At 42.2% G+C, this 12,940-nt stretch overlaps 1 pseudogene; it reads left to right on the top strand.

Annotated features, from left to right (window-relative positions):
* Positions 1 to 4,052: 4,052 nt before the first annotated feature.
* On the top strand, positions 4,053 to 6,912 carry LOC134038080 (E3 ubiquitin/ISG15 ligase TRIM25-like; annotated as a pseudogene).
* The last annotated feature ends 6,028 nt before the right edge of the window (positions 6,913 to 12,940 follow it).

The raw sequence follows: 12,940 nt of genomic DNA, 5'->3' as shown, positions 1-12,940 counted from the left end.
CATTCTCCCCGAGGCAAGTAGGGTGAAGTGCCTTGCTCAAGGACACAACGTCATTTGGCATGGCCGGGAATCGAACTGGCAACCTTCAGATTACTAGCCCGCTTCCCTAACCGCTCAGCCACCTGACTCCCATTAAATTAATAAATACAGAAATAAATGGCCATGTAATTAAATAAATACGTAATTAATATTTTTTCATGCATTTATTTTTATATATTTATATTTTTTAATGTATAAATATTTTTATTTTTATTCATTTATTTATTTTTATTTACAACACATAGACTGTAACATGGGAATAGGTATTACCAGGATGAGAAAATGCTCTGTGTGTGTGACACTCCAGATCAGGCTCCAGGTGGTCCAGTCACTGGTCTAATCTCACCTGGAGTTCTGCCCAGTCACATGGTCAGCAGCAGCAAGGAGAGATCTTAACAAGCTGCAGTTGACTAAAACCAGGCTGCTAGATCAGTGCTGGAGTGTTCTTCTCACTGTCAAACATTCACCTTCATTTCTGACTTTTAAAGACAATGCTTGTATGGTAGCTGAATTCATGTTACCAGTGTGAATCATTGTGTGATCATTAATGAGTAAGTGTGTGCTCTGTATGTGACAAAGAGGGGGACATACAGTCAGGGGAGGTTTGTATGGATGTCAGACTCTTTCCAGTTGTCTGTGAGTGGCGAACAGGGTGATGCACAGCTTTGCCTGCTCAGTGTTGACTGCTGTTGACTGAAGGAGAGTGAGGTACAGTCTAGGTGTGATGTTGAGGCTGGTTTAGTCCTGGTTTAGTGATGTAAAGTCCTGCAGTACAAACAGATTACAAGGTTCAGGTGGGGTTCAGACACCAGTTGTATTGTAGGAAACGTGAGAGGTGCAAATACCATTTAATTGATCATAGTGCCTCATTAAGTAGATAACATACACATGCTCTCTGTACACACACATAAACACACGCTATATGCAGTCACATGCATACATAGTTACATTCACTATACTTGCCATTCTTCCATCTTCTCACTCTCTATTTTTCCATGGCTGTCTCTCTCTCGCTTTGAAGTAAAAAAAAAAGCTGTCCTGTTCAGCTGACTTGTTTAAAGGTCCCATGGCATGCTGTTTTTGGATGCTTTTATATAGGCCTTGGTGGTCAACTAATACAGTATCTGAAGTCTCCTTCCTACGAGCAGTCCCACAATGAGCTTTCCTTAGGATGTGCCATTTCTGTGTCTGTAGCTTTAAATGCTAATGAGGAGGAGAGATGGCAGGGCTAACTGCCATTCTTCGGTCGTTTGCAAGCCATGATGTCTCTCGAGGAAAAAACAATATTGCGCTCGCACGGTCGTAGCTCATTTTCTCATTGGCGGGCCAAATTCTCTGGGTGGGCAAAGCAGAGAATGGAGAGGTAACCTTTCCCCTTATGATGACATAAGGGGAAAATTCCAGATCGACCCATCTGAGCTTTCATTTTTTCAAAGGTGGAGCAGGATACCCAGGGCTTGGTTTACACCTATCACAATTTCTAGCCACTGGGGGACCATACAGGCAGACTAGGTGAACTCATATTAATGTTAACAAACCTCATGAAGTGAAATGTTCATGAAAGGGTTCACCTTTGTTCAGGGCAGGACTGGAAGGGGAAAAGCCTCTCATCATTATTTTGACTGTATCGAAACTGAAGTTATTCTGGTCTCAGAAACGGATCTACTTGGTTTAGTTTGAGAGTGTTTCGGTTGTTTTCTACACAGAGATCAGAGAAAACATCACAATATAAGTACACACTGGTGAGAACAGAGATTCAGTCTGACCTGTTTAATTTAAAGTAATTTGTTTCCTACTTTCCTAATTAGGTTCCTCCGGTAGGAGGGAACCTATTGTTATTGTTGGTATTCTTATTATTAGGTTCCTCCGGTAGGAGGGAACCTATTGTTATTGTTGGTATTCTTATTAGGTTCCTCCGGTAGGAGGGAACCTATTGTTATTGTTGGTATTCTTATTATTAGGTTCCTCCGGTAGGAGGGAACCTATTGTTATTGTTGGTATTCTTATTCTTATTCTTATTTTTCTTCTCCTTGCGCCCCAATATCTTAAAAAGTCCCTGGTCATAAATTTTCTAATTTGGCACATTGATACTACATCCAAGTGGGTACCCCCACACCAAATATGGGCCACATCGGACCATAGGGGGCGCCACAGGCCACGCCCAAAAGTCCGATTTTCAAAGTGATGGCATTTCCACCCCATTGCTCCAATTCTTCTGAAACTTGGTGTGCATGCCTCATTTTTCATGAGGAACAAAAAAGCCTCAAGGACCCATAAGGTCCGCCATGATGGATTTTCCTGTACTGTGATAATTTGGGAAAACCTTCAAAATTCCTCTTCTCTTGAACCAAAGGTGAAATTGACTTGAAATTTGGTACAGATATGTATCATTGACGTATTTAAAAACGTTACTTAAGGCAGTTGAATCAAGTACAAAATGTCTGAAATGGGTGTATTTATGTAAATGTACACATTGCCTCAATATGTTTGTGTCACTAAATCAAATGTATTTTTGAAGGATGGTTCAAACCTAATAAGGTTTAAGGTGACATGCCTCTGAAGTACCATGCAAAGTTTCACCTTGATATGTCAAAATATGATTGAATTAGAGCTGTTTCAACCTTGGCTGAATCTAACATCGCTTACCACAGGAGAAACAGCTTACTTTTTCATACAGTAACTGAACATGACAATATTTAACACTGAGAATAGCTCAATGGGCTTGGACGGTGACCTGCAAAGTATAAGGTCGTAGGTTTGAATCCAGCCACAGTGTTTGATCCTGTCTTAAATTTAAATATCTGTTTAGTTAAACAGGATGACATCGTTCTGAAGTACCATGCGCAATTTCACCTTGATATGTCAAAAGATCATTGAATTACAGCTGTTTAAACTTTGGCCAAATGAACAATCCGTGCTTCAGGAGAAACAGCTTCCTTTTTTTGTACAGTAACTGACCACGTATACTCAGCCTTGAGGGTAGCTCAATGGGTTGAAACGGTGTCCTACAAAGTGCAAGGTCACAGGTTCGTATCCAGGCACAGTCTATTGGCCTGTCATAATTTTGATTACTTGTTTAGTTAAACAGGCAGACATCATTCTGAAATACCATGCACAATTTCACCTTGAAATGTCAACCGTTTCTTAACCTTTGTCCCAAAGCTGACCAAAAACTAATACTCATATCACGCAGTCGGAGCACAGCTAGATAATCAGCGTCAGCACCCTTGGGTACCCAGCATGCAGTGCGGCATATCAAAAAACGCAAAGACTTGTGGAAAATAGTTGGTTACAACAGCCGTGCAAGGGATTTCAGTTGTTGTGTTCGTTCAGTTAGATGTTTGTAATGTTATTGTTTGTTAGTTAATATAATCTTGTTGGTCACCCTGATTGTGCATGTTGTGTAGTTTAATGGGACCAGAGAGTCGGCTGCTGTACTGTCACAGGCTATTCTCGCAAGGAGCTGAATATGAGCGCTGCCCTAGCCCCGTTGCCCACATGACTATTGTTTGTTGTGCATTGACTAAGACTCTGGAAGGAGATCAACTCAAGAAGAGTTTCAGTATCTTATAAAAAGTTAATAATCAGCCCTTACTAATCATAAAATCTCAGCAGTTGGTGTGTAGCAGAGAGGCTAGAGAGACTGACTAGTAACCTTATGCTCATGAGTTCAAATCCCCGTTCAGCCTATTATTGTTGGCCAAACATGAAGTAGTTTTGCTCTCTTGTTGTCCAAGTCTCGATCTTCTACAGTGTACATGTTTATAATATTTTGCCATTTTGCGGAGGAACCCGCATCGCTGCTTGCAGCTATATTTTCCTACTATTTCTATAGGTTATTCCTACATTTGTGAAAGTTGGTATACATATTTATACAATTTACAGTTTTGTTCGTAAATAGTTCCAAACAGCATTGATAAAAACGTTACATTTAGAGAAGATGAATTGTGGTTAACTGAAGGGGATTTTAGTCTATTTAGTTTCATAAATTCACTCCTGGTCTTATTCCAGAAATGGCTTCCTGCAGCAGTCTCCTGTCTGAAGATCAGTTCCAGTGTTCTGTCTGTCTGGATGTGTTCACTGATTTTGTCACTACTTCATGTGGACACAACTTCTGCAAGGCCTGTATCACCAAGTACTGGGACAACAGTGACCTATGTCAATGTCCCATGTGTAAAATGACTTTTGATAAGAGACCAGATCTCTATGTCAACACTTTTATCTCTGAGATGGCTGCTCAGTTCAGGAAGTCACTGAAAGCTACCATTAGTCCAGACCTACGTCCTCCTATACCTGAAGACTCATGTGACATCTGTACAGGTACCAAACTCTGGCATCTTACTGTGAAACTCATCTGGAGACTCATCAGAGAGTTGCAACCTTGAAGAAACACAAGCTGATCGACCCTGTGAAGAACTTGGAGGACAGGATGTGTCAGAAGCATGACAAACTGTTTGAACTCTTCTGTAGAAAAGACCAGACATGTGTTTGTGTCATGTGCATGAGAACAGACCACAAGACAAGACCCATGGCTCTATCACTTTAGAAGAGGCATATGAACAGAGGAAGAAGGTGGGACAGATGATGACCGAAATGAAGCAGATGATGGAAGAAAGTTCCATGAAGGTTCAGGAGATCAAACTCTCAGTAGAGACCAGCAAGAGAGATGCAGAGAGAGATATATCAGACAGTGCTCAGGTCTTCACTGCTCTGGTGCGCTCCATTGAGAGAAGCCAGGCTGAGTTCATTGACGTGATTGAGGAGAAGCAGAAAGCCGCAGAGAAACAGGCTGAAGGGATGACTAAAGATCTGGAGCAGGAGATCACTGAGCTGAAGAGGAGAAGCGCTGAGCTGGAGCAGCTTTCACACACTGAGGACCACCTCCACCTGCTCCAGAGCTTACCATCCCTGAGCACCCCTCCACACACCAAGGACTGGTCTGAGATCAGTATCCACAGTGGTCTGAGTGTGGGGGCAGTGAGGAGAGCTGTGTCTCAGCTGGAGGGGAAACACTCAATAAAGAGATGGAGAAGCTGCCTGAAGTCAAGCTGACGAGGATTCAGCAGTATGCAGGGGATGTGACTCTGGACCCTGATACAGCATATCCCTATCTCATTCTGTCTGAGGATGGGAAGACAGTCCTCTCCCACAACTACAGCAACTGGTTTCCTCAGTTCCCAGACAGTTACAGACTGTTGTTAAAAGAAGAGGGGATGCTACACAGTGGTGAACATGGCCTTGTCCCAACTGTTTTGAGACGTGTTGCTGCCATCAAATTCAAAATGACCTTATTTTTTCCTTAAAATTGTACATTTCATCAGTTTAAACATTTGACATGTTGTATGTGTTCTAATGTGAATAACATAATAGGTTTATAAGATTTGTTAATCATTGTATTCTGTTTTTTATTTTATTTTACACAACGTCCCAACTTTTCTGGAATTGGGGTTGTATAAGGATGTAATCATTAACTGTACAATTTCTGTCCTTCTTTAAAGGGGTCATTGATTGCAGAACCAAATTTACCTTGTCACAGTTGAATAACGACAGTTCAGTGGGTAAAATGGACATACAGTGAACCTCAAAGTCCACTGACACCTCTTTCCTATGTAAATCTCCACCTTTTTTTAATAAGTGAGTGCTGTTGGCCGTGTTGCGTCTTTGCTCCGCAGCTTCACTCGTTGTAAACCAACCAATCAGCGTGCAGCTCATCTATATATTCATGAGCATACCATAATTGGAGAAAACCTAGCGTTTTTTTCCCGGGAAAATTTCACTGGATGTGTCAGGGGGCATAGAACAGCACCCGGGCCATTTTCAGCCCAACCAATGTTATATACCCTATTTGGAGACCTTAAGGAACAGTTTGAAATACCCCAAAAACGCAGTCAATCACCCCTTTAAGTTTGACCATTTCATTCTGTTCATTGAAACCGATCTTATATCAAATTCATAATCTCACTTGTTCATACTATCCATATTTACCTTACTTTAATAAAATCATTGTAAAATATATTTTGACGTGTACGTGTTCACTAATGTTATGATTGGCTCTACACAGAACAAATTCATTCCTTCAGATTACTGACTATATTAAACGTAGGTTTTGAAGACGTATTAGATAGTACCCAATTGCTGTTAAAGTACCAAGTCAATGGAAATGAATCGCCAAGTACAAGTTGAAGACAAAATCAATGTATTTATTATAGATCTATAAGGTGCAGGTGTCTGATACACTCAAGAGTGTGGGGGAGGGGGGGGTTGGTGGTGGTTCGGGGCCACAGGGATCCATGGTGGGGGTGGCCTCAGGAACAGGGGAAGGATCAGGAACAGAGGCAGGAACTGGGGCAGGAACAGGGGCCGGAACTGGGGCAGGATCAGGAACAGGGGCAGGACCAGTTCTCTTCCTGTTCCTCTATTTACAGCGCTTCTCATTCGCAGTAGTGAATTGCTAAAGTCACATCTCTTTGGGTCTCTCTGGGCTGTGGTAGTTCCTCCTGTTGGTTAAAGGGAGCTAGGTGATCTGGTTCAGACCTGATTTGTCTTATCATGGGCCCCAAGTCCTTTTGTTCAAAAGGAGTGTTCACCCACATAGAAACTTGTGGATTTGAAATGTCCTCAAGCATGTAAAACGGTTTCAAAGAGTCAGGTAAATCCACCAAAAAGGCACCCCCCTCCTTGCCGATGCACAATGTTGACACCTGAATGCTGGGGTGTCGACCATTGAAGTACTTATCCCACTCAATGCCCCACTCGAGATCTGTGGATCATAGTTCATGGTACATTGAACGTCTTTCAGGTTCATTATTCCTGGAATATAATCCTTGTGATAATCCTGTTTCATGCTTCTGCAACAGTCCAGCAACCAATTAGGGTCTTCTACCTGTAACTAGTACACAGTTGCTTGCTTCTTTTGTGCCACCATGCTCATTAGGTGGGCTTTGTGTATCCCAGGAAAATCCACAATGATCCCAGTGTTTCCACAGGGGGATTGTCGTGTTCAATTTGCAAAGTAGGTCCCTCCCCATAAAGTTCAATGGTGACGGGGAATATATAAAGGATGTTTTAGTCCTTTGTTGTAAAGATTTTGTGGAAGGTAATGTCTGAAGTTTCCCCGATAATCCAGTAGCTGACACAGTATCCTGTGAGAGGGGTAGCATGGCCCCTTTTCCAATGCAGGAGTATAGCCCCAGTGTCAACCAAAGATTCAATCGGTTATTCTCCTATACTCCCCCTATATAGAGATACTAAAGGGGTTCCATAGGGGGGGCTGGTCACAACTAAGACACTGGGAGGCTACTTTGGGGGGGGGGGGGGGGGTACATTGGCTGTGTTCCATACTTCCCATGGCTAGCAGGGTTTTTCTGATGTTCATACTGCACCTAGTATGGGTTTGTGGGGCAGCTATCCCTAAAATACCCAACCTGGCCGCATCCATAACATAGATAAACTCTCTGATAACCTCCCTTCCCTCTTCCTCTGCCCCTCCATGAGCCTCTCCCTCCTCCTTGTGGGTAGTGGGCCTGTCCCTGATAGTATGCTGGCGTTGGTCCATAGGGGTCTCCAGTAGGCTGTGGTGCTGGTGGTCCCGCACTGTTAACTTGTGTCTGTACATGTTGTAAATTTGGAGTGTTTGCCCAATTGGGATTTGGCCCTGTTGAAGGTGGGTTTGGTGTTGCTGTGGCTGCACATATAGTGGCTAGTTTTTTGTTGACTAGCTGGGAGTTGGTTTTAATCATGTTCTCCTCCTCTTTCTCTATCTGTTTTAAATGTGTATCGTAGTGGTGTCTCATGTGTGAAATCTTTCTTCCATATTCCAAACCATCAAAGTCAACCGTCTCCTCCAGTTTAATAGCAACTTTGCCAGGGAGTCCTCGAATCATAGCATGCATGAAAAAATTGCCGTGCATATCATCTCTATCTGGGTGAGTCTGGGTCTCCTCAAACCAGATGCCCTCACTTTTAGTCAACCAGTCCTCAAAATCCTCTCCTTTCTTTATGGGGAACTTGCTCAAGCGCCCTAGATCTGCTTTTGTTGGATAGGCCTCTCTTAGTGCTCTATACATGGCAGGTCGTATCTCATAAAAAGCTTGTTGAGGTTGAGCAATTTGGATTCCTAATCCGTATTTAGGGTTGTAAAGGATAGCGTTGGCCTTGGGGCCCAGTACTTTGTTTAAAAGAGCTGTCATGTCTCCTATAGATAAAGCTAGGTGTTGGGTCATTGACTCTACTTCTCTTATCCATTTATCCGCCCCCTTCTGTAGGTTTGGTAGATTCGATGCAAAGGTGTCCAGGTCTTTAAATGTCCAGGTTATGTATCCTACACTATTTTTGTCTGCATTATTCACTGTTGGATATATCCCAGCACTATATTCTCCTTGAACACGTCTTGAGTCCTCCCTCCTACTCTTGCTTCTGGTGATAGCTCCACTATGACTACCCCTCGCAGGTGTCAGTCGTCTCTGTGTAGTAGGGGCAGACCTAGGCTGTGTAGTTCTCAAGGCTCCCTGTGGGTTGGGAGGCAGACTATAGGCAGTGAATTGGGGAGCTCTTGGCAGTGCTGGGGGGAGTGGTATCCTGCCTCTACTCTCTCTGTTCTTAGACTCATCTATTGTCTGATTGTCTGTTCTATTCTTATTTATTTATTTAACCTTTATTTAACCAGGAAGTCCCATTGAGATTAAAATCTCTTTTTCGAGGGAGACCTGGCCAAGACAGGCAGCAGCATAAAAAACACAGAGTTACAGACAGAAAAACACAGAACAAGACAAGTTAAAAGAAACTAAAAGCTACGAGCTAAGAAACAGTGACGTAGAGTTAATTTAAGAAACATTTACATATTAGGGAACCTGCCTCTATTTCTTTCATTCGAGATTTAAAAATAGTCAGTGATATTAGTTCCCTGAGCTTTAAAACATTCTGCAACATATTCCATGATGAGGGGGCAGAGTACCCAAAAGCCCTTTTTCCCATTTCCGTTCTGGCATTTGGAACAGTGAGCATAAAAAAGTCCAGAGATCGCAAAGAATATTGTCCGACACTTCTCTGGTTGATGCAAACACACAGGTAGTTAGGGAACAGACCAAGGATTGCCTTATAAATAAGGGTGTACCAATGAGAGAGCCTACGGGTGGCCAAAGCAGGCCATCCTACCCGAGAGTATAACTCACAATGGTGAGTCAGAGCCTTACAGTTTGTAATGAACCGCAGCGAAGCATGGTAAGCTGCGTCCACCCTACGAAGACAGTTAGCAGAGGCATGCATATAAAGAAGATCACCATAGTCCAACACAGGTAAAAAAGTAGCAGCAACTAATCGCTTTTTTACATTACTGGAAAAGCACAGCTTATTTCGAAAATAAAAACCCAGTTTTAACCTCAACTTTTTCACCAGGTACTGTACATGTTGAAAGGTGAGGGAGTCATCAATCAGAATACCCAGATATTTATAAGAGTCAACGACCTCTATTTCACTCCCTTCAAGAGTGACCACCGAAGGGATATTCTGTGGCCTACTCCGACTGTTTGAAAACAACATAAGTTTAGTCTTATCTGTACTTAAAACAAGTTTCAGTCGAAAAAGGGTGTCTTGAACAACATTAAAAGCATTTTGCAGGAGATCGATTGCCTGCATGAGAGTTGACGCACAGCAATACATCACAGTGTCATCCGCATAGAAGTGACAGTTAGCGTCCACCACATTATGGCCCAGATTATTTATATAAATAGTAAATAAAAGTGGACCTAATACCGATCCTTGTGGCACACCTTTACAGACGGTAGCAATATCAGAGGATAGAACCTCATATCGGATGCACTGAGACCTATTCTCAAGGTAGCTCGTGAACCAAGCGACCGCTTGTTCCGAGGGTCCTGAGTTAAGGAGCCTCAGCCTTAAAACATCCTGGTCAACTGTGTCAAATGCTTTGGAGAGATCAATAAACAGTGACGCACAATGTTGCTTCTTATCAAGAGCAACACAAATGTCATTGACCACTTTCAATGCAGCTGTAATAGTCCTATGTTTTTTCCTAAAGCCTGACTGGTAGGGTGATAAAATGGCATTGCTGTACAAAAACTCCTTAAGCTGCTTACTCACAAGAGTTTCAAGAATTTTAGCCAATACAGATAAGTTAGATATTGGCCTATAGTTATTTAAAATAGCTGGGTCACTACCTTTAAACAGTGGAAGAACAAAGGCCGATTTCCATTTCATTGGTATTTCGTTGTTTTTCATTGTCAGATTAAAAATATATGTAAGTGGCTCTGCAACAAAATCAGCAGCCAATTTCAAATAGTAAGGGTCTATACAATCAGGCCCTGCAGGTTTCCTATGATCTAGGCTTTTTAAGGCTTTATGAACTTCCTGCACCGGAAGTGGTGTAAACTTAAAAGGCTGACCAGTATAAACTGGAACCTCAGTACAAGGTTTCACAGACGTTGGACTACAAGAGTCAAACAGAGAGCCAGAAGAAATGAAGTGTGTGTTGAAACAATTCAGTATCTCCATTTTGTCATGAACAGCAGCAGAGTCCTTCATAACAAAAACAGGTAAAACGTGTGAGTTCTTACTCACAGAGAGGGATTTTATAGTTTTCCAGAATCTCCTCGGATCATTTACATTTTCAGTAGTAATAGACAAATAATATTCAGATTTTGCTTTCTTGATAAAAGAGGAACATGTGTTTCTTAGTTTCCTAAACACAAGCCAGTCAGTGGCAGAACCTGTTGTTCTTGCCTTAGCCCAAGCTAGGTTTCGCTCATGAATACTGTCTGCTAGATCAGCGGAGAACCAGGGATTTTCACGTCCCTGTACTCTGTACTTGCTAAAAGGGGCGTGTATATTTATGATTTGTGTAAAACCATCATTAAAAAAAGACCAGGCAGTTTCCACATCAGGGATTAGCTCTATCCTCCTCCAATTAAAATTAAACAAATCATGATAAAACCCTTGTTCATTAAAATGTTTAAGATTCCTCTTATAAATGATACGTGGTTTTAATTTAGGGACCTTAGTGTTCCTGCTAGCAGCAACAACACAATGATCACTTAAGTCATTACAGAAAACACCAACAGCTGAGAATTTATGAGGAACATTAGTTAAAATCAAGTCAATTAATGTTGACTTCTCAAGGCACTTAGGATTTGGCCGAGTTGGTGAATTTACTAACTGGGTAAGATGAACAGAATCACAAAAAGATTTAAAATCATTAGCCACGGGCATAAGCCAGTCCCAGTTAAGATCTCCAGCTAAAACAATTTCACCATAATTTAGTCGGGATATAAGGTGTATCAGCGACTGTAATGCCTCGTTTGAAGCGGATGGAGGCCTATAACACCCAACAACGGTCATACAACGGCCCTTCGATATTTCAACATCCACTGCAAGAAACTCTAACTGCTTGCAAATCGATTTAGACAGAACCACCTTGACAACAAATTTTCATTTCACATAACAGGCAACTCCTCCACCTTTCTTTGCCCTGTCAGATAAACATTGTAACCATCCAAGTTAATGTCATCATCAATAATTGATTTTGTATGTATTCTGTCTCTCACTCTCAAGGACTTAGCAGCCTCCGGGGTATACGGTTCAAGCAGAGGTGCCTGTGCCTCCTGCCACTGATACTGGTGGGGTTGTTCACTGTACACATAGGATGGAAACCCTCCCTTTTCTATTGGGGGGTACTGTGGGGGTGGTGTCAGGAAATTAGGTTTCTCTGCTATACTGGGTTTATCTTGGGATATGGGAGTTGCTAACAGGGTGAAAGGGTTGGTACCAAGGACGGGGTCAGGCGTGATACTTGAGGCCTGTCCACAAGCATCAGAATGGGCTGTGGTTATTCCTGCTTCTCTGATTTCCAGAGTGCTGCATACTGTGACATAAGACGTGCCACCTATTGTGGGTTGCAGGGTTAAAAGGGTAGCAGGTTGCGTAGTCGTAGTATCGGGGCTAGCCTCTATCTCTTAACCCATAGCCTCTCTGCACTGGGTTGCCTGGCTGCAGATTTCCGTCATCCATATGCGATAAAGGCACTTGCTTTGCTCCAAGGAATTGTTCTTTGTTTTCAAACTATCTGTTCCTCTCTTATCTAAGTACTCTCCCAAGGCTGCTAGTTTCTGTCTCTCAAATGACCCACCCAAAACTGTAGTTCGTGGTGCGTCACCACAGCAGGACTTCCCCGTCTCCTGTCCCTCAGCCCTTCTTAAACAGTATTCAAAATCAACAGGTTCTATCCACAAGCTCCAAAACAGCTCTTACCTTTTTTTCTATGGTGCGTAGCTACAACTAGGCAGGCTTTGAGGAATTTGATGGGAAATCACCAACTACGGATGTTGCACTCCTGGCTTGGCTCGCCAAATTAAGACGCATTAGTAGCCTACCCAATTGCTGTTAAAGTACCAAGTCAATGAATGGAATCGCCAAATACAAGTTCAAGACAAAATCAACGTATATATTATAGATCTATGAGATACGGGTGTCTGATAGACTCAAGTTGAGCATCTCAGAAGACTGGACAATGAATACAGGAAATCAAGGGAGTTAAATGGTATCACAATATGGGAGGATTAGCACAGCCTTCGCAATCACACAAAAAGGACACTGCATGCTAGATAGCTTTTGTTTAGGTTTTTAGATAGGACTCCTAGAAATGGACTCGACGTTCCATGTCCTCATGAGCTAACATAACAGGGTAAAGTTCAAACATTGTTTATTCAGAGCATTCAAAACAGTATACAAGTAATCATTAGTTATTGTTAATTGATCAGTGGTTAAGGACAGACCTCTTCAGTTTCCTTGATGTTCTAAAACCCATTATCAGGGTGGTGCCTTGCCTACTAAATACTTGATTATTGATTAAGTATTTCTATTCTACAATGAGAAAACCCTGCAACAGATA

Source organism: Osmerus eperlanus, chromosome 17 (assembly GCF_963692335.1).
Source record: "Osmerus eperlanus chromosome 17, fOsmEpe2.1, whole genome shotgun sequence".
NCBI classification, from domain to species: domain Eukaryota; kingdom Metazoa; phylum Chordata; class Actinopteri; order Osmeriformes; family Osmeridae; genus Osmerus; species Osmerus eperlanus.
The sequence above is the reverse complement of the archived record's forward strand: the minus strand, read 5'-3'. Positions and strand labels throughout refer to the sequence as shown.